We start from the raw sequence: 19,222 nt of genomic DNA, 5'->3' as shown, positions 1-19,222 counted from the left end.
GTAGTTCTCACCAACACAGTGTCTGTGCATCTTCCACTGCAAACATCTAAAAACATCATTGGTAAAGGGTGTGTCTCAGCCTCACCAGTGTCTGCTTCACATAGACTTCAGCCTCTTCCTTGTCTCAGCTCTGCCATGGCTCTACATTCCCCAGTTCTGCCCAAGACCTGTGCCGAGCTCAGTCCCATACCACAACTTCTGAAATTATTCTTACTCCCTGTAAAAAATAAAGGAACTCATACACAGAAGACTATATTAAGGTTCTAGGCTAATTCCACTTATGTCACTCCAGACTTCAGATCTATCTTGAAGCTTGGTTTGAAATCATGGGCTGAACTTAAGCACTTTCTTACATGATTCTCTGGATTGGGGCATAGGTGTCATGATATGGCAAATCATTACAAGATCACATATTAACTTCCACAGGGTGTTCAGGTCTATGTAATTAACAGAGCTTCAATGGACAGAGCCTCTGCCTCATTTGTTGCAGGGTTTGGAAGGTGTTCAGTCAACGTGCCAGGGAAACACCAGAGGAATAAGAGACTCTGCACCACTGAGGATACTGAATGACACCCTTGTAAACTGGGTTCTGCTTGTGCAGAGTTTGTAAGTGAAGACCAAAAAGTCATTAAGGACAATTTCCAGGCTAAAGCAGAGTGTGTCCTTTTCCCCAAGAACCTCCCCATGCCAACCTGCTGAGTGACCCTCACTTTTATCATTTTGACATCTGTAAAAATCCCAGCTACATTGAAAATGTCTTGATTTCGGCAATTAGATTTATGGGAGAGTCAATAAAAAATGAGAACTGATGTCTCATCACAAGGATATTGCACAGCAGATTCATAACTTTGTGGAAAAAACAGTGGAACACTTAATTTTATATTCAATAATGGGTTTGGATAGTGTCATATATTGAAGGATTACTGTGAAAAGAAAAGCATGGGAGGGTTACATTACTCTCAGTATGTCCAACCTGAAGTCTGTTCAAGCATATTTAGATGTAATATCAATATCTAGTTCCTACAATGACTGGTGGCTTCTAGATATATACAGAAGAGAGATATACAGAAGGACAGGTAATGACTATGTGATGGCAACACCATGGGAAAATCTTTCCAGAGACTGGAAATACTGTTATAATGGTGGAGAGTTGCTTGGGGTTGTGTTTAGGGGTTTTTTTAATACTATAAAGTATTTTTAATCCTTACTGTCTTCCTTGCCCTTTCCTAGAGCTGTAACTCCTTGGTGTTGTGCTTTGGGAAATTCACACCTTTGGTCTGGAGTAGTTCTAAGGAGCAGGATGCAAACATTGCACTTAATTTTGGGTTGATGCTGGAACACACAGCATCAATCTTATAGGGCTGCATTCAGGACTGCAGTGAACCTGCCTACAGAAACATAAATTCTGGTTTTCAGAGAGCTTTTATGTTTCCTTCTGAGTGCACACAAAGGTCAAAGTCCAGGTTTAATACCACATCTTGCTCCTAACCTCATTTTAGCCCATTCTGACATGTCCTTTGTCCTCAAAGCTAATACTTCACATTTCCTCAGAATGGTGGCATCATTTTTGGGAAAATATCATAATCTCAAAAAGGACTCACCGGTTTATTTACTGAACTTCCAGGGCTCTTACAGATTTCTTACAGACTTCCAGGAGTTTTCCAGACACAGACAGGTAAAGCTCTCATGCTTGAAGAGTAAGACTGAACTAGACCATCTCCAAAGGTCCATCCAACCAACTTCTCTATGATGTGTGTGAACCCTCGATGACTGGGACTTCTCACATGGAAAGCAAAGAAAGGAGCCTGTATCTGAGAGATTCTGTCCTAGTCACTAATTTGTTATTTTTACCCTTATGCTGACATTCAGTGAGAGATTAACATTTCCTAAATTTTCATCTGTGCTCCCTTTCCTGCCATGCATATTTCCATGGAGCACTGGATAACACTGCCTCTATGCACTGAGCATGCAGAAGGGCAAATCTGCTGCCTCTGGATTTTTGGATGGGGGTTTGAGATGGAATAATCATATGTCAAGAGGGACTTGAGCAGTAATAAGTGACTTTATGACTGTCTTTATCACTTGGTAGAAAGGTTACATTTGAAAATTGGCTTTACTGTACTGGATTTTAGGTTAAGTTCAAAATGCAGCTTCCGCTGTTGGAACTGAAGGGTCATATAAAATTCATTGCAATAGAATATTTATAAGTATCTGGGATATTTGTAGGAAACACAATAATGGGAGAATCAGAGCTCACAGAAAGAAGAGGGAATTGTGAAATGGCAAATAAAAGCTCCCATTTTTCCAGCACATAGCCCCATATATAATAGTAATTATTACAAATCTGAGCAATGATTGCATTTCTTTCTGAACCCCAGTTAAACGTATGTGCCTGGCAAATGATTGTTGTGCAGATGACTGTTTACTCTCAGACAAGGATGGATGTGCAGGCACATCACAGACCTCAGCCCACCTTCCACACGCCCAGTCAGTGAGGTGCAGGTATTTATTCTTGGAGGAGGTTTGGGGTTTGACATGCCTGGCTTCACAGGGCTGGGGAGGAGCATTCTCTTATTTGTTTACAGCCTCTCCTTTCTAATCACATAATTGCACCTTCGAAAGCAGCCATCTGACAAAAGCCCAGTAAGGGAGCAAGGTAAACCTGTCTCAGTTATTGTTCCAGCTATAATCTCATCACCCCTCTTCTCCTGCCAGATACAGGGGGGGTGGTTGGGCAGGGCTATCATCTTCCCTGGTGGCGTGTGCCACCACAATAACGTCCCTGAAATACAGAAGTAAACTTGCTGTGGCAGAAACAGAGGGCATTCAGATGGAGGGTAACAGAGCAGAGCTAATTACCTTTAAGTACCTGTAATCCTAGGAGATTTTACCTGCTGATAAAAGCCAGGGAAAGTCCCTCAGGTATGAGCAATAAGAGCCCAGCCAGGCTGGCGATGGATCAGGTGTTGTGTGTCAGCTCTGCTGAATGCAGCCCATTGATGCAGACCTGCCCTGTATCTTCTGCCACAAATTGAATTTAAATTGCTTACATGAAAAAGACATCTGGCAGGTTAAGGTTTACCTGTTTCATATTTCAAAATTATTTTCTCCAGCAACAAAAAGGTAGGAAAGAGTTCTTTTGGAAGCAAACCAAGGAAAGCTTTTTAAAAGATACACACATTTGTCTGCAATGCCTGAGCTTGAAGAGAGGACATCTGAGGAATATAATTCAAATTATTAAAATAACAAAACAACCAAGTTTGCAGAGGTGAAGCACCTGCACCATACCTTCACTCCTGCTCAACACAAGACAAGACTCACTGGATGAAATCATACAATAGCAGCAAAAGGTACGGTCCTACATTGCACGAAAGACTTCCTTTCTTTCGGAGAGGGGCGTTTGTCAGTATTTTGTTTTCTGTTTGGTTGTTTGAGGGGGTTTTTTTCCCAATTCAAGCCTATTATAGCCAGTTAATTACCAATATATTACTATACAGTTACAACTTTTATTTTGCTTTTGATAGGTAAGCATTCCTAACCTGTAATCTTCCAAATGCAGACCATTTACTAGAGGTTGCTGGGTAGAACATTTTTTCTGAGTATTATTTGGGAAGGGTGGCTGCCCAGAAGCTTCACATGACTTCTCTCTCCAGCCATCAAGGCCCTGAATCCCCTTAACCAGTCTTCCGACCAAAGAGACTGTCACTTTGAAAACGCTTATTCTGACCCCAATAGGGGTTACACCTATGGTTTAACACTTGTTTAAGTTTTGAGGACTTAAAATACAACTTGGGATCTGTTTATGTTGGGACTCTGAATTAGGGGTCAGAGCTAAACGAGTATGATTTACATTGACAAACAAACATAACGTGCATTAATGTTGGTAAAGTCAGTTTAGATACTGTGAGAATAAGAAGAGAGGGCAAAAAAGCACCTACAGAATAACCAGAGGCATACAAAATATCTTTCAAAAATGTCACGATGTGCCTATTAACTGATTTTTTTTTTAAATTGTTTTTACTTAATGTGCCTGATACCTACTGGGCTGCTTATATACCAGCCTGTTTGTCTCACTAGTAAGGCACCACCGTAGCTGCTGCTTGGACAACATCCATTTGATAATGAAGCAAGATGCAGGCTAGACAGCTGCTTTTTTCTCATTCATTTCACTCTGTTATTGGTTAACTTAGTGGAAAAATGTAAATTTTCCAGGGACTTTAGGTTGGAGGTATCCCAGCCAAGGTAGATATGTGCTTGACTTGAAGTCTAATTTAACTCCCATGTAGTATTGATCGGCTTGGCCCACCAGGGACCCTTAGAGTCTTCCTCTGCCAAAGGTAGACAGTGGTATGAAAGTAAAGTGTAATAAATGCCCCTGTCCAGTCCCATGTCGATATACAGCTGCTTTCCCAACCCCCACTTCCTTTTTTGCTGTTTTGAGTGCATCAGTATTTCACGTTTATTGTAGTGTGATGAAACACCTTTCAAAATGGCCAGAGGGACAACTCAGCAGTAAGCATTTAGGCAGTACAAATTGGAGTGAACAGGAGGACAGTTAGCAGGGAATATTTCTGAGGTCAAAGCAAGCTGAATAGGAGCTGAATCAGCTAAAAGCAGAGTTGAGGGCTACAGTGCCTATTGCAAAGTAAATATGGATTACATTCCTTTAGACAAATTGATCCACTGGAGGACAACAAGTCTGGCAGAAAAAGAGGTTGTTACAGAAGAATTAAGTATTTTACACTGACATATAGAGAAAGAAGCCTTAAACACAGCAGCCAGAGAGGTATCACCAGGATACTCCATACTTGGTCCTCACATGAATCATCTGCAGTGCAATGCAGGATTCAAGGGTCCACAAGTCTGGCCATTCCTGTAGATGCTGACTAGTATTCTGCCCAGGGAAAAAAAAGCTTTGAAATTTAGCTGCTCAACTGAGCAAGAATTTTCATTCAAGAAAGTGAATGAATCACAGGATTGCAGAGTAATTCAGGTGGGAAGGAGCCCCGGGAGGTCTCTGATCAGACCTTCTGCCCCAGTAGGGTCAGCTATGGGGTCTGACCTGGTTGCTTGAGGCTTGATTCACTCAGGTCCTGCAAACCTCCAAGGACAAAGATGGTACAACTAAGAAAGGTGAAAGGACATCCAGATCAATGAGCCTGTCCTCTACAGTGGTAACTCCAGGTACAACAAGCAGAACCTTGGATGTGTTTGGTAAAGAACAGCTCTCAGATTTCCTAAGAAAACTGCTAAATTCTTGAAGAAGGTGACAGAATAAATAACTTTGTGAAAAATCTCCCCTCTCTCTATCTTACAAGAAATCTAGATTCTGGCTCCTGAAAAATATATGACCATTGTGTGCATATCTTTTTAATCAGTAAAATACTTCTGGAGGAACACAGAATTGCAATCACCAATAAAGTTACCATTGTCTAACAGCTGTAACAAATAATTTAAAACCAAGTTAAATAAGGAGATCAATGTGAATAAACACACATGGTCCAAAAAACCCCCAGAGATGTCTTTTGAATATCACACCACAGAGATACAGGGTTCCAAACACACAGGGAACTGTGCAGAACTACGACCTCAGTAATCTTGAAGGGCAAAGAGGGATAAATACAGTTAAAGAATATAATCGCTATTTCCAAAGTAGGAATATGATGAACATATTTGTAAAAATGTCTTGAAACTACTTGTAAATATTTGCCCTCTCTTTCCAAAGATTATTCTAGACTGAACAAACACTGAAGGCACCAATGAGAAGACTTGAACTTCCTGAAGCTCAAGAGCTCCATGTCCTTCTGCCAGCTCCTTCTGCAAGCACAAAGCTATTGCCCTTTCCTTTGCACACTGGCAAACTTTTCTCTAGGCACTACCCAGATGCACATCTGGAACAGCATTGTGCAGTCTTGATTACAGATGAATTCTGCCCAGAATATCTTCTCAAAAGTCTTATAAATGAGATTAATTCTTTACTACAAGAGTGTCCAAGGCTACGAGAGTGGTGGCACCATTGCCATGAATTTATTTGATTTCCAAAGAGAGTGTATGAGATAGCAGCTTACAAGGGGCTAGGATTTCATCAGCACACAGGCAAGTCTAATGGATTTCCACGCTCAGCACTCATCTGCCAAGAAGCTGACTTTCAATATGGGAAATAGACCCCTGCTCAGGATGGAGCAGTCCTGGTCAACCTCAGGGGTCCAGGCATCAGTGCAATTTTATTTTTTTTTTTGTCAAAGCAGGAGGGGTTTGGAGGCAAGGCCATGGCAGTGTGTAACATTCTTAAGGGGCTGGATTTAGCTGGAACCCATAACTACTTATTGGAGCTAAAGCTACTCGCACACACAGTAGTAGCACTGCCTTTTGGCAGACACTTGCAAATTGGGCTTGATTGTTTGGAATTGGGAGCAAAAATACCAGAAGAGGAGAGATTAGCTTTATATATAGTCCATTTGTTGTTTGTTATCTCTGCCAACCCCCTTACATTTTTCCTTTCTGTCCTGAGCAACTGAGCATCCTGAGTTTTCAAGGGTAAGTAACTTGGGTGATTACAATACATTTTTCCAGCCTAAAAGCCATCAGTAAAGTGAATGGGGCTACTCTTGTAAGTGCTTAATGCCTGATGTAAGAGTTGCATGATCTAGTCCAGAAGTAACAGTTACCTCAATTACTGTGGTCCCACAAGGCTATTCACAGCACTACTTAGGAAACGTTGGATGCTCAGGCTCTGGTATTATAAACTCCTCAGGGCAGCATGACTGTACACAGGATCTCATCAGTAGTTAACAAACAAGTCCTCTATGAGACACTAGCCATCTTTCCTACTAGGCTTTTATTTATTGGTGTTTATTTTTCCCCACCTCGAGAGGAGCGCGGCATTATTAAAGCGCACGCTCTCACCCCGTCGCTTTGCTAAAGCAACACAGCAACTGCCATGTGGACTTTTGTGCTTTTTTACATTGTTATCAGGGAAAAATATGTCTTGCCATTTCCCAGGGGGCTCCCTGGGACAGTGTCTCAGTGTGAAAGGGCACCATGGGGCTGCCGATGCTCAGGCTCTGGTATTATAAACTCCTCAGGGCAGCATGACTGTACACAGGATCTCATCAGTAGTTAACAAACAAGTCCTCTATGAGACACTAGCCATCTTTCCTACTAGGCTTTTATTTATTGGTGTTTATTTTTCCCCACCTCGAGAGGAGCGCGGCATTATTAAAGCGCACGCTCTCACCCCGTCGCTTTGCTAAAGCAACACAGCAACTGCCATGTGGACTTTTGTGCTTTTTTACATTGTTATCAGGGAAAAATATGTCTTGCCATTTCCCAGGGGGCTCCCTGGGACAGTGTCTCAGTGTGAAAGGGCACCATGGGGCTGCCTTGGACAGTTTTTTTTTTTCCCCCCTATTGTAACCACTCTGCTCTGCTGCTTCACTGATTTCCCAGCTGTTCTTCTTCTGCGGAGTCTGAAGACGAACGCAGAGAATCTGTAGCTGAGCAGCTCAGAAATAAGCAGCAGATCATGGCAAGCATGAGAAAACCATGAATACATCTTTCTCTTTAGACATAATGGTTCGATTCTCTGCTGCGTGCTGGGGACACAGTGTCTGGTGCTTGTACCTGCACTTCACAGGCAGAAATAACTCAGAGAGGTACCAGCCCAGGGACAATACGACCTTGAGAACCCCACGTCAGAGCTGGCATAAGGACTGCAGAAGGTACAAGGCTCCCAACCCAGAGACTTATTTTTATTGTTACTCATATCCACGTGCAAAACTGCCAGGGTCTCCCAGGTATAATTTAGGCTAGAGCTCGGTAGAAGGAGTTAAGTGTCCTGGGAGCACTGAGCTTTCCCTGACAGGGGCCGACTATCAGTCTGTTACACCAGGGAATAACAAGATTGAAGGCCCTTCCAATTGTTTATCTTTTTCTATGTATTGCCCCAGAAGGCATTATTTCTTGTATGACTTCACATGAGGAAAAACCAAGCAAACGAACAGGCAATCTCTCTTCAGTGACAGCTGATAGTAGATCTACAATGCATTTTTGCTCACCTAAAAACTCCTTTTAAAATATATATATATTATATGCATGTGAGAAAAGAAGTTTGGTTTTGATAGTTAAAAAATAATCATAGACAAAATGGCACTGAAAGGATCTAGAAAGGTCTTTTTTCCCAAGGCACAGGATTGCCTGCTCTTCCTAGGAAGTTTATTTTATACCTCAAATGTCATGCAAAAACATCTGAAAAAAAATTAAAATGAAAAAATACTAATGACTGAAGTAGGTGGTGAACAACTTAATGTAAAATAGGGTTTTATTTCATGAAACTGATTTTAGAAAATAAACCTTAATTACTTGGCTCAAAGTTCTAATTCCTTTTAAAAATTTTAATTAAGTATAAGTAGTAACCTGTGTCTACTTTACCCTCCCTGATAGAAGTACCATTGAAAAGACACTTCCTAAAGGGAAGCGTAAATTTATAATTTCACTTCTAAGTAATCATGTTTGGATGAATATGATCTATCAAATCTCTGACCAAATTTATGTTATTGACCTTAACTTCTTCTAAGAGTTTTTTAATATTATCTTGATTTTTAAAATTTATTTTGAACATTATAATTTCCAGGTGCCTTTCATGTTTTGCAAACATGCTTTCTCTGTGCAAGAAAACTGAAGTCCTTTTCATGCACCCTTACTGATGCCAAGCATTGCCTACACAGCTACTGATAGCAACTGTCTATGCCACCTAGTTAAATCTCTTCCCTGTTCTAATTCAGATGGATTCAAAAGCTTCACAGACAGATCTGCTACAGCCTACCAGGTGTGACTGCTAAAGCCCCCACCACAGACCAATCTCCTGAGGCTCCAAGAGGTTAGACAACATCCCTGAAGGCTCCAGTACACAGAATTCAAGCAGCACACCCCTTCCCTTTCATTGTCCTGCGCCAGTCAGTAGGTTGCTCTTGCTACCCCCCTATGAGAACCCAAACCAATCATTTCCATTAAAAACCACAGGGAATCACCACTTTTTGGGAAGCTTAAGAAGACAGCTTCAGTATTTGCCAGCACGTACCTAAGCACAACCATTGTTTCTGTTTATCACTCTAGGCAATGGAAACTGTAGTTTCTATATTTAATGTATTGAAACTGCCCAGTCTCCAAGGCAGCAGGGGTATCTATGTACTGGTAGAATACATTTCAGGCTGAATCACTTTGAAAGCCTGGATAATAGAGAAGCACTTGTACTTTGGATAACAAAGTTATTCCCTTTAACATCAACAAGCTGCTCAGCTAGTAACTGCATCAGGCATTGATTCTGTTAGCCTGTTTGTAGGCACTGTAGGAGCCTTTTTACCCGAGAAAACTAAAAAAAAAATTGCAGATCATTCTTCATGGGCATTATTTCAGAGAGCAGAGCTGACAGGAGGAGCTATATTAATTTCAGCATGGTTGTTTTGAATGTCAGTGGAACATCTGTAGGACCAGCCTTGTCAACTGCAACCTCCCCGTTTTAAGACAGATTGAAAACTGAACTTGCATCTCCAGCCAAATTTTGTACCTGGTTCCTATTGGGAGCGTAAATGTGCATTCATTTTCCAGACTTGCCTCCTGGATCCTGTACTAAGGGCTTGGACACACAACTGGATTCAGATGTGGGTTTCTGCCTGCTACACTCCAGTCTATGTATTTCAACGGCCCAAAAATCTGCTTATTGACTCATTTGTCATTACCAAGACTTAAATTAAAAGTATCATAAGCTACTATATTCCCTGGCCATCTTTTTCCTCATAAGAAATGCTTGATCTACATGTTTCCTTTATATCCTGAGCTCCCTCTGAGCAGCAGTGGTACCGCAGAGCCCAGCACATCCTTCCTCCCACCCCTCACCATCTAACTCCCATTATTGGGAATGGGAAGGAAGCATGTACATGAAAATGAAAGCAGATCCCTTAGCATAAACTTTTTGTCAGAAGTGTTCATAACTTTTCAAAAAAAACCCCCACAAAAACCAACCCAAACAACCACCCACGTCTCGTTTATTTTCCCCTTTCTTCCTCCCAGCTTTATGTCAGTCATCAATCGAACAGGAGACAACTCATTTCATTTCTGTGACACACAATGATGGACTTGTGTTACAACCCTGACTTATTTTGAGAACTTCAATTTCTCAAGCTGAAAGCCTGAATGTCCCATGCTTGGAAGGACTATTGATCTGATGTAGATGGACAGCTCAAGAGGAACTGATACATTCCTTACTTTTCAAAAAAAACCCCCACAAAAACCAACCCAAACAACCACCCACGTCTCGTTTATTTTCCCCTTTCTTCCTCCCAGCTTTATGTCAGTCATCAATCGAACAGGAGACAACTCATTTCATTTCTGTGACACACAATGATGGACTTGTGTTACAACCCTGACTTATTTTGAGAACTTCAATTTCTCAAGCTGAAAGCCTGAATGTCCCATGCTTGGAAGGACTATTGATCTGATGTAGATGGACAGCTCAAGAGGAACTGATACATTCCTTACAGAGCAATTTTTTTTTTTTTTTCTGGGCACTATTTATAATGTAGACTTTCTAGTTGTTTGTTGACATCTAAAAACTTTGATTCTGTGATTTAACTGATACTCTTTTGCTGTTTCTACTCAATATTTCCTCTGTACTATTTGATGTAGGAGTTATTTATTTTCTACTACCTGGAATGGAAAAGCTGGTTCTCTGTGATAAAATGTACGAATTCATAAGGCGGCAGGAACCTGTAACTGCACATCACAATAGTGTAGCTGCAAATGTGGGCTGCTTCCAGATCCTAATCCTTCCTGGTGCCTTTTAGGAAATATATAATGTCACCATGAAAAGGGTCTGGATGCCCAATGCCTGCCTCAGACAGGAGCCACCAGCCACTCCAAGCAGCACAGGCCACCTTGCCTTTGAGCACAGACGGAACAAAAGCTCACACCCAATCAAGGAAGCTAATTTAGTTTCAAAGAAGGATAAACAACTAGATACCCAAGTCTCCTCCCTTTTGGGTTTTCCTCTGCTTTGCTTTAGCTCTCCCACACTTCTGCGTGGACAGCAGGTACCTGTCAAGCATGGGGACATCACCAAGATGGCAGAGCCCCAGCACCGTGCCGGCAGGAAGAGCCTCTTGGCTGTCTGCAGACCACAGGAAACAATTCATTCCACTCTTAATGATTTATATAATTTATTTGGACACACTCGTGGCTTATGAGGTTTTTCTGCTTTTTCTATTAGAGCTTCAAGAACCAAACAAGACTCTTCCAAAAAGCGGGGGGCAGCTCCTCAGCAGAGGCAGCTCTATGTGCCAATTAGTGTAGATTAATACCAGCCCAGAATCAGTCCCCGAGTTTCATTACCAGCATTGCCTTTAAAGGAGGGCCTCCTCCTACAGGACTAATTTAGAGCAATGAAAATTAAACTGCATCTCATAAAATAGTCAAAAAGATCTGCAGAAATTGTCCTCGTTTAAATACCAATTCAACTCTTTTCTGTCACAGCAGGCTAGTTGTATCCATTTCTTTTTCCTTCTAAAAGCCAAATACTGTTCAAACAAAACAATCACTTCCACTTTAATGATACAAAAGAAAAAGAAAGAAAGAGAAAAAACAACAAACCAAACCCAAAACAAAATCAGGAAAAAAGGTTGGGAAAAAAAGGAAAGAAAAAAAGCAACATGAGAAAAAAACCCAAAAAGGATATTAAAGTATTTTATGAGCATCTCAACTGTGCGACTAGGGCACAACGTGGTCTTAGACCTTTACTTTGTGTACTGAGCCAGACTTTATTCTTTTGATTTGGTGGATAGGTTCACAGTTTATTATGATTAGAATGGTTCTAATGTTGTTGACATTTGGAAGAAATAAGGAAGGAATAAGGAATAGAGGTAAACGAGGTTGTTGCAGAAAGAGCACCCGTGACTCAGCTGATGGGAAGAGAATATTAGCACTGAAGAGTGCTAGAGGAAGCCTAAATAGCCTGCCCCACCCCAAAATCTCTCTGTGGTGGCACTGAGGTTTTGGTTTTTTAGTTAAATTCCCAGTGAATTAAGAACAAAGACTTCGGGGCTCCTGTGGTATTAAAGGGCAAGTATATTTTCAATCATAATTGCCTACTTGGAAATGATGGGGTCAGAGACTCTGCTGCCAGTTTAACCCTTGGCACCAGCAGACTCAGCTGTGAGCAGCTGGTCAGCACTGCAGAGGAATTCCAAGATGGAATATGCCAATGGGCACAAAGAAATCACCCACTTAGGTGTCCTTTCCAACCTGGGCTGAGATTATTAATCACCAGAAAGAAAAAAAACAGCTAGTGGGATAGCAAGGCTTTGGGAAACTGACTCAGCTCAGGCTTCTCAAACTTTTTTCACAGTGTGACATAACTCTCCAGGTTTTTTTCCCCATCACAAAACCACCATCTCATGCACAAAATCCCACATAGTATCTGTCACTGACACCTCGGAGCAGCAAAGTCTTTGCAGAAAGCTCAGTATTTTTCTATTAATAACTTCTTTCCTCTCACACTGGAAGATACCAGAGGGCTCAGGTCAAGACAGTTTTCTGATTCCCATGCTGCAAGGCCAGAAACATCCCTCCCCAGCTGCTTGGGCCATCAACTTGGTCATGTCAGCTTGGAAAAAGTCCTTTTTCCCCGGTCAGATGCAGTAATGCTCCCAGCTTTTCTCCCCTGGAGGCCCTGTTCCCAGCTCCTTCCCACTGATCACTTGTTATCCTGGCTCTCCAGGGTGGCAGTTGGGAGAAGGGGACCTTGGCAAGGCTTCATTTCTGACAACCTCTGTAGAGCCTCCCTTCCACAATATGGAAAAGTAGTAAACACTAACAAAAAGAAACATTTTTTTTTTTTAAAAGAGAAAAATGTGGAAATTCCTGGTTAAAGGCTCTTACTTGTACAAAAAGCATAACAGCTTGCATGAACTGGAGCACTATGACTATTGCTGTTAATGCTCCCAATGACATCATTGTTTTCCAAATTACAAAGTGCAAAAGAGTAGTTAGGGCAGCAGAAGAGACAGAGCTGAAGGCAGGCAGGGTTTCACAGGATGTGAGAAGCACCAAATGATTATTAGATTGTCTTCCTTATTTCACTAATTCCTTCATGTACTGGGATTTGAATTTTTGCAGCACGTCACTGCAGGAATGTCCAGATAATTAAAACCTTTAATACCACCAGACCCACCTCAGATCCCTGTGCTAACTTTGCTATTACCATTTCTGTTCACACACTCCCCTGTTCTGTAACTTGTGTGTGCACAGTCTCCCAGCTTTCAACCAAAGGGGTTTTTGAAGTAAATATTGAGCGACGGGGCACAAAAAGCATTACTGAAATCCAAATGTATTACAGCTACTGCACTTTCCCTCTATACTTTACATAAATACAAGGAGCTTTTGTCAGGATTTCTGTTTTAAAAATCTGTGCTGCCTAGGCACTTGGAGGGGTTTTGTCTTCCCTTTAGGCAGGAGGAGGCTTGAGGAAGACTGGCAAGCTGCTTTTCCAGGTGCTGGAAATAGTGCAAAGCAATTGAACCACAGTCACGGATGGGGGCCATCTAACTCACGTGGCCAACAGTGTGTTTTTCTTTCTGGCAGTGCTTTTGTTCCAGGTGGAATACTCTTTCACCCACATAAAGGAAACTCTTTGTCTCACTCTCAGGTAATGGCCTACAACCATCAAGCTGCAGTAAAATATGGAATTATGTACACATAGATATACATTTTATGGATGCACACATCCACGCTTACATCCTCCTCATGCACTACACACACCCATGGTGCACATCAAGTTAACTGAAGAAAAAGTAAGTGCATTTTTTCCCTTTTTGTTAATGCCAGAAGGCTTCAGAGTAGCTGCAGGAGAGAGCACTTTAATAACACACACACTCCAGCCCAGGTTCCAGCTGTCGGAATTTTATGTCCTTGAGATATTTCTGGAATAACAAAGTGTCATGCACGTCCCTGCCAGTACACGAGATCAGCACATGAGATCAGACATACAGATGTTGCCTCCACATCCACCCACTGGCATCTTACTATCAGTTCAGTTTGCATCCTCCACCCATTTTTGGCCAACCAGGAAGTCAGGAGCAGTGATTTGTGAGAATGAGCTGTATAGCAACCATTTATCTGAAAAACAAACCTCTGCTGGCCAAAACTTAGGAACCAAGTAAGAACCTTAGGGAGGTTTTGTGTCTTGGCACACATAGGTAACTAACAGGGAATGCTGTGATTACAAAGTCCCATGAGCAGTGGTACCTCTTTGAGGTGAAAGGACACAGATTAGCACTGCACACATAAAAAGCTTCTTTTAATTGGGAAGGAACACCACAGACCAATGCACCTGATTTCCTTCTCCCTTCTTTCCTGCCCTTGTTAAGAAACAAAAAGTTGAGTGCAAATTCAACCTTGGGGATGCTGCTGGGAGAAACAGCCACAACACGATGACATGGAAGCAGAGGACATGGTCAACCTCTGCTTCCATCCCTAGGGACCAGCACTGCAAGTCAGCCCGGGCCTTGGGTTAGGAACTGATGACCAAAAATCACAAGGGCCAGGAGGGAGATCTCTTGACATCTCAAGTCACCAGTGGATTTCCAGCAGCAGTTCAATTTATTGTTGTTTAGCATGGCAATCTTAACAACACCATGCATGGCACATGAAGTTATGCAGAGGGAAACAGCTTGGGAGGAACATCTGAGTCAAGGTAAGTGTTGTATTGTTAATTACTCAGTTAATAAATCCAGGAAGGGGCTGGGTTTGGGTCCACTGCCATACAGACTGGTATTCTGGAAACTGGGGAAAGACATCTGCTCGGCCCAGGCCTCTGCTGTCTCTGTGTATGAGCACACCTTTCTAATGAGCATCCTAAAGCACTTCCTGAGCACAAGGAACTGAGCCTCACCCTAGTCCCCTCTTACAGCTTTGGTTATGTTTTTCCTTCTTTGCTGCAATTATACTTCCTTGTTTTACTTTCCAATCTTTAATTGGGTTGGAAAATTACAGTCACAGCACTGGTTAGGAGGGATGGGAGGGGGGGAAATCCCAGCTACTCTGCCTGACTTCAAAGTCTGTTCTCATTTACTACACCATGCTCCTGAGATACTTTGTTAACTGGACTAGAATACGGGTATCTTGAATTAAAAAGATGCTCTGCCCTCCCTGTCTGCTCTGCCTCTCCATGTGCATTGTGAGATGCCAAGAACTGCCTCTGCAGGGGAGTTTGGCCTGGGTAGCTTGATGTAGGAGGTGATATAAATACATAAAAGCCTCAGTCAGGAAATATAAACTTCTTTCTACATATACCTTCCTCACTGGCACACGATGTAATGTAATCTATGTGACTGGTTCTTGCCAGAGAGGCCCACTCAAAAACTTTCTGTTGAACACAACCATTAACATTGCATTTGTGTTCTTAGGGAAAAAAAGTGCTACTACAGAGAAAACTGCTTAAGTTCCTATTGCACAACATGCAAATTCAAGTAAACACTGGACTGTCTTAATCAATGCCCCTAGTGCAATTAATTGCAAACCATGGAGAGTTATAAGTGGGTTTTCTCACACCTGCCTCCCCACTGGCAGGAGCAGAGTTAGGATGTTTCTTATGATGGAGCTCACTCTTGCCTGGAATTCAAAGACTGTTCACCTGATGGTAATGAAGGAGGCCAATTTAGCTTAAATGCCCCCCCAAAAAGTGGGGAGGGAAGGGGCCAAGAATCAGCTCACCCTGAGCAGTAGAGAGCAACCCAGCACAGTTCTACTTCAACAGGTTTGAAGTGCATCAGTGATGCAGAGCTGAGTTTAGAGCCATGCAGCCTGGCCCAGCTGTACTATGTGCAGCTCCTGCCAAAAGCAGCTTTGACTTTTAATTCCAGTTCAGATACAGCCAACGTAAGGTTAAAATTAGTAGTAGCAGCAAGCTTCCATTTTATCCTCTGAATCCTCCTCTTTTGATTTCACAGTCACTTCTGAGAATGTAACACCTTGGAGGGTAAATCCTGGAGTATGCTAAGTGCAAAGGTTGAGACTATTTACAAGCTATCAAACATAACAGCCAGGTTTTAGCACCTAAACTGGTGCTGGGTTCTTTGCAGAACAGTGGCAGCACTCAAATGTAAGGCTATTGTATGATCAAGCCTAAGTGATAGTGATAACTGGTCATACTTAATGCCAAATCAGTCTCTCACTTATGGCTGTCGACTCTTAACTTCAGATGGCAGCACATGAGCCATAAATACTGATGGGTTTCTATAGCTGAGTTCAACCTATACAAGTATAGATGTTAACATTCAAGGGCTGCTTTCTGCCAGTTGAAGACAAAAGGTTTCCATGACCCCAGTCTATAAATCCATTACTTTATAAATACCCCATTGTACCCTTAAAATCCATAGGCCACATATAAACTGGTTTTCTACTGTATAAGGCAGCCACTTCCTGCCCTTTTTCTCATTTGACAAAATCATTAGACACTCTTCATGACTGATGGACTGAGCTCAACTACATACATCTCTCGTGGAACATCAAGGCTGAGGCATGACTTCAAATCAGCAAAAAATTAAGCCAAATGTTTAAAGAAATTAAACTTATTTACTGTCTTACGGTGAATACTACCATAAAGGATCCTGCCTTTCTTTCACAGCACTCCAGCACCACAGCTGAAGTTCTACAAGACAACAGAGCTTTTTTGAACACCTTTCTTATGGGCAAATTGTGTCAAAGCCAGAACTAGAATCTCTCTTACCTTGGGGTCCCTTGGCAAACCAGTCTGCCCCAGCAACAACTCCCCCATGCACAGCTTTCACCTCAAAAATCAAGCCAGCACTACTCCTCTTCCCTTTCAGCCTCATTAAATCCATCCTCAGTTGGGAAAAAATGCATTTCATTCCTGTGAGATCCCAGGAAATTATGAAGTACTGCCTCTGAGCTGAAAAAACAGGGGGGGGGATTAATTTATTTTCTATCTGAAGCCATCAATAATCACCTGTGGTTCAGTATTTGTATAGTTTACTGAAAATAGACAAAGTTCATCCTAAAGTGCCAGCACAGTCTTCCATTAATCTCCAGTTCAGTCCCTTAAAGGAGGAAGTAACAACTCTGTAATGATAAGGCTCATGGCAGCAGCCAGAGTGCTTGAAGGTCTGTTCTTGTAAAGAAAATTTTTCAATTAGTTAAAGAAGCCAGGAGCATCAGCTTTCAAAAAAAGAGCTTCCTTATGAATCTTTGATCTCTCTCACTGTACCATGTTTCTCATGAAAGACAGTCGTAGTGGCACTGTTTAAATAACATCTACAAAACAGTTCAATTTGCAAATCAGTAGGATTACAGTTTCCTTTATAATCTCTATTTAAATGAAGGAGTGTGAATGAGCTGTTAAATTAAGGGCCTGGCTATGAGAGTTGTGTCCAACCAGAAGTGGCCAATACTTGAGAATTACAGAGGGCAGAAAACACCCTGATTCATGCAAACTAAAGGCAGAAAAAAGGCCAATTTAAAATGCCTGACTCATTTTGGGTCCTAGAGTCTCAAAATCAAAGAGGCTTATTCAGGCACGTTACCCACCCTCTTAACTACCTGTAAGTCATGCTTTTCTTTCAGGTCACTGCTTTTTATTAAAGTTGAATAAAAATCTGCAGTTTCTGAGAATGCCAGCAGCTGGGCATGGCCAGTTGTCCCTGCTGTGCTGGAGAAAACCTGTGTGCTACCTGGCAGTACAGTGACAAAGCCAGCCCTGGGTGTGTGTTGCAGGCCTCCAACTTGGGTTGTCCTCCCCATGTCTCCCCATTACTCCATCCAACTAGAGAGGTGGCAAAATCAACCAAGGAGGCACCTGTGTGAGATGTCCCTCTGAGAGGCCATCGTCTAATCCCAGGGTTTTTTAAGAGTTATTACTGCTCCTGCAAAGTGTGACAGCAGAGGACAATCCAATATATCAATACAGGCTGGGGGAAGACATGCTAGAGAGCAGACCAGTGGAAAAAGACCTGGGGGTACTAGTGGATGAAAAGCTGGACACGAGCCACCAGTGTGCAACTACAGCCCAGAAGGCCAAATCCATCCTGGGCTGCATCAAAAGGAGTGTGGCCAGCAGAGTGAGAGAGGTGATTCTGCCCCTTTACTCTGCCCTGGTGAGGCCTCACCTGGAGTACTGCACCCAGCTCTGGAGCCCCCAGTACAAGAAGGATGTGGACCTGTTGGAGCATGTCCAGAGGGCAACAAAAATGATCAGAGGGCTGGAGCACCTCTCTTATGAAGGCAGGCTGAGGGATTTGGGGTTGTTTTGCCTGAAGAAGAGTCAGGGGGGACCTTATAGCAACCTGGAAGGGGCCTCTAAGAAGGTTGAGGAAGACCTGTTCACAAGAACATGTAATATAGGACAAGGGGTAATGGTTTCAAGCTAGAGAAGGGTAGATTTAGGTTGGACATTAGGAAAAAGTTCTTTGCTATGAGGCTGGTGAAGCACTGGAACAGGTTGCCTAGAGAGGTGGTGGAGGTCCCATCCCTAAAGACATTCAAGGTCAGGCTTGACTGGGCTCTGAGCAATCTGTTCTAGCTGGAGATGTCCCTGGTCATTGTAGGAGGGTTGCACTAGGTGACCTTTAGAGGTCTCTTCCAACCCAAGACATTTTCTATGTTCCAAAAAAGGTAAATTTCATGGAATGACATAATGATCACTTTAGCTTTATAGATAGCTACACATGAGCTTCAAGTTCCTACCACGCTCCTTTGGACTAGCAGTGTCTTCTAGTGCTCCTGTGGTTGGTGAAGTGAGTACAAAGAGCTATTGAGCACCCCCATGGTGGCAGAAATCCCTGATAGTGTTACCTGGCAGAGGCAGCAAAAACCACTCATTCGGTATCTAAAGGATCAGGCTTCTTATGATTTTAATACTTTTTTAATGTAGAAAATGCCAACTAAGAGTAGATGTGGGATATTTCAGCAGTTATGATAAAAATATTCCAGACTATAACTGCATATTTCATAATAAAAAAATTGCATCTTGAAAGCATTTTTGACAGGGTTCCACTTTAGAAGTTAATGGCAACATCAGAGGTACAGGAGTCCTAGAATAAATGGAAAATTGGCTCCAAGAATTAGAGACAGAGAGCAAGAAACCAAGAAAAGCATAGTCATAGATGGATGATACTGCTTTGGCAGGAAAGGTAAACAGCAAGAAAACAGACTGCCA

Source organism: Chaetura pelagica, unplaced genomic scaffold (genome assembly GCF_000747805.2).
Source record: "Chaetura pelagica isolate M959 unplaced genomic scaffold, ChaPel_1.0 scaffold575, whole genome shotgun sequence".
Lineage (NCBI taxonomy): Eukaryota > Metazoa > Chordata > Aves > Apodiformes > Apodidae > Chaetura > Chaetura pelagica.
The sequence above is the reverse complement of the archived record's forward strand: the minus strand, read 5'-3'. Positions refer to the sequence as shown.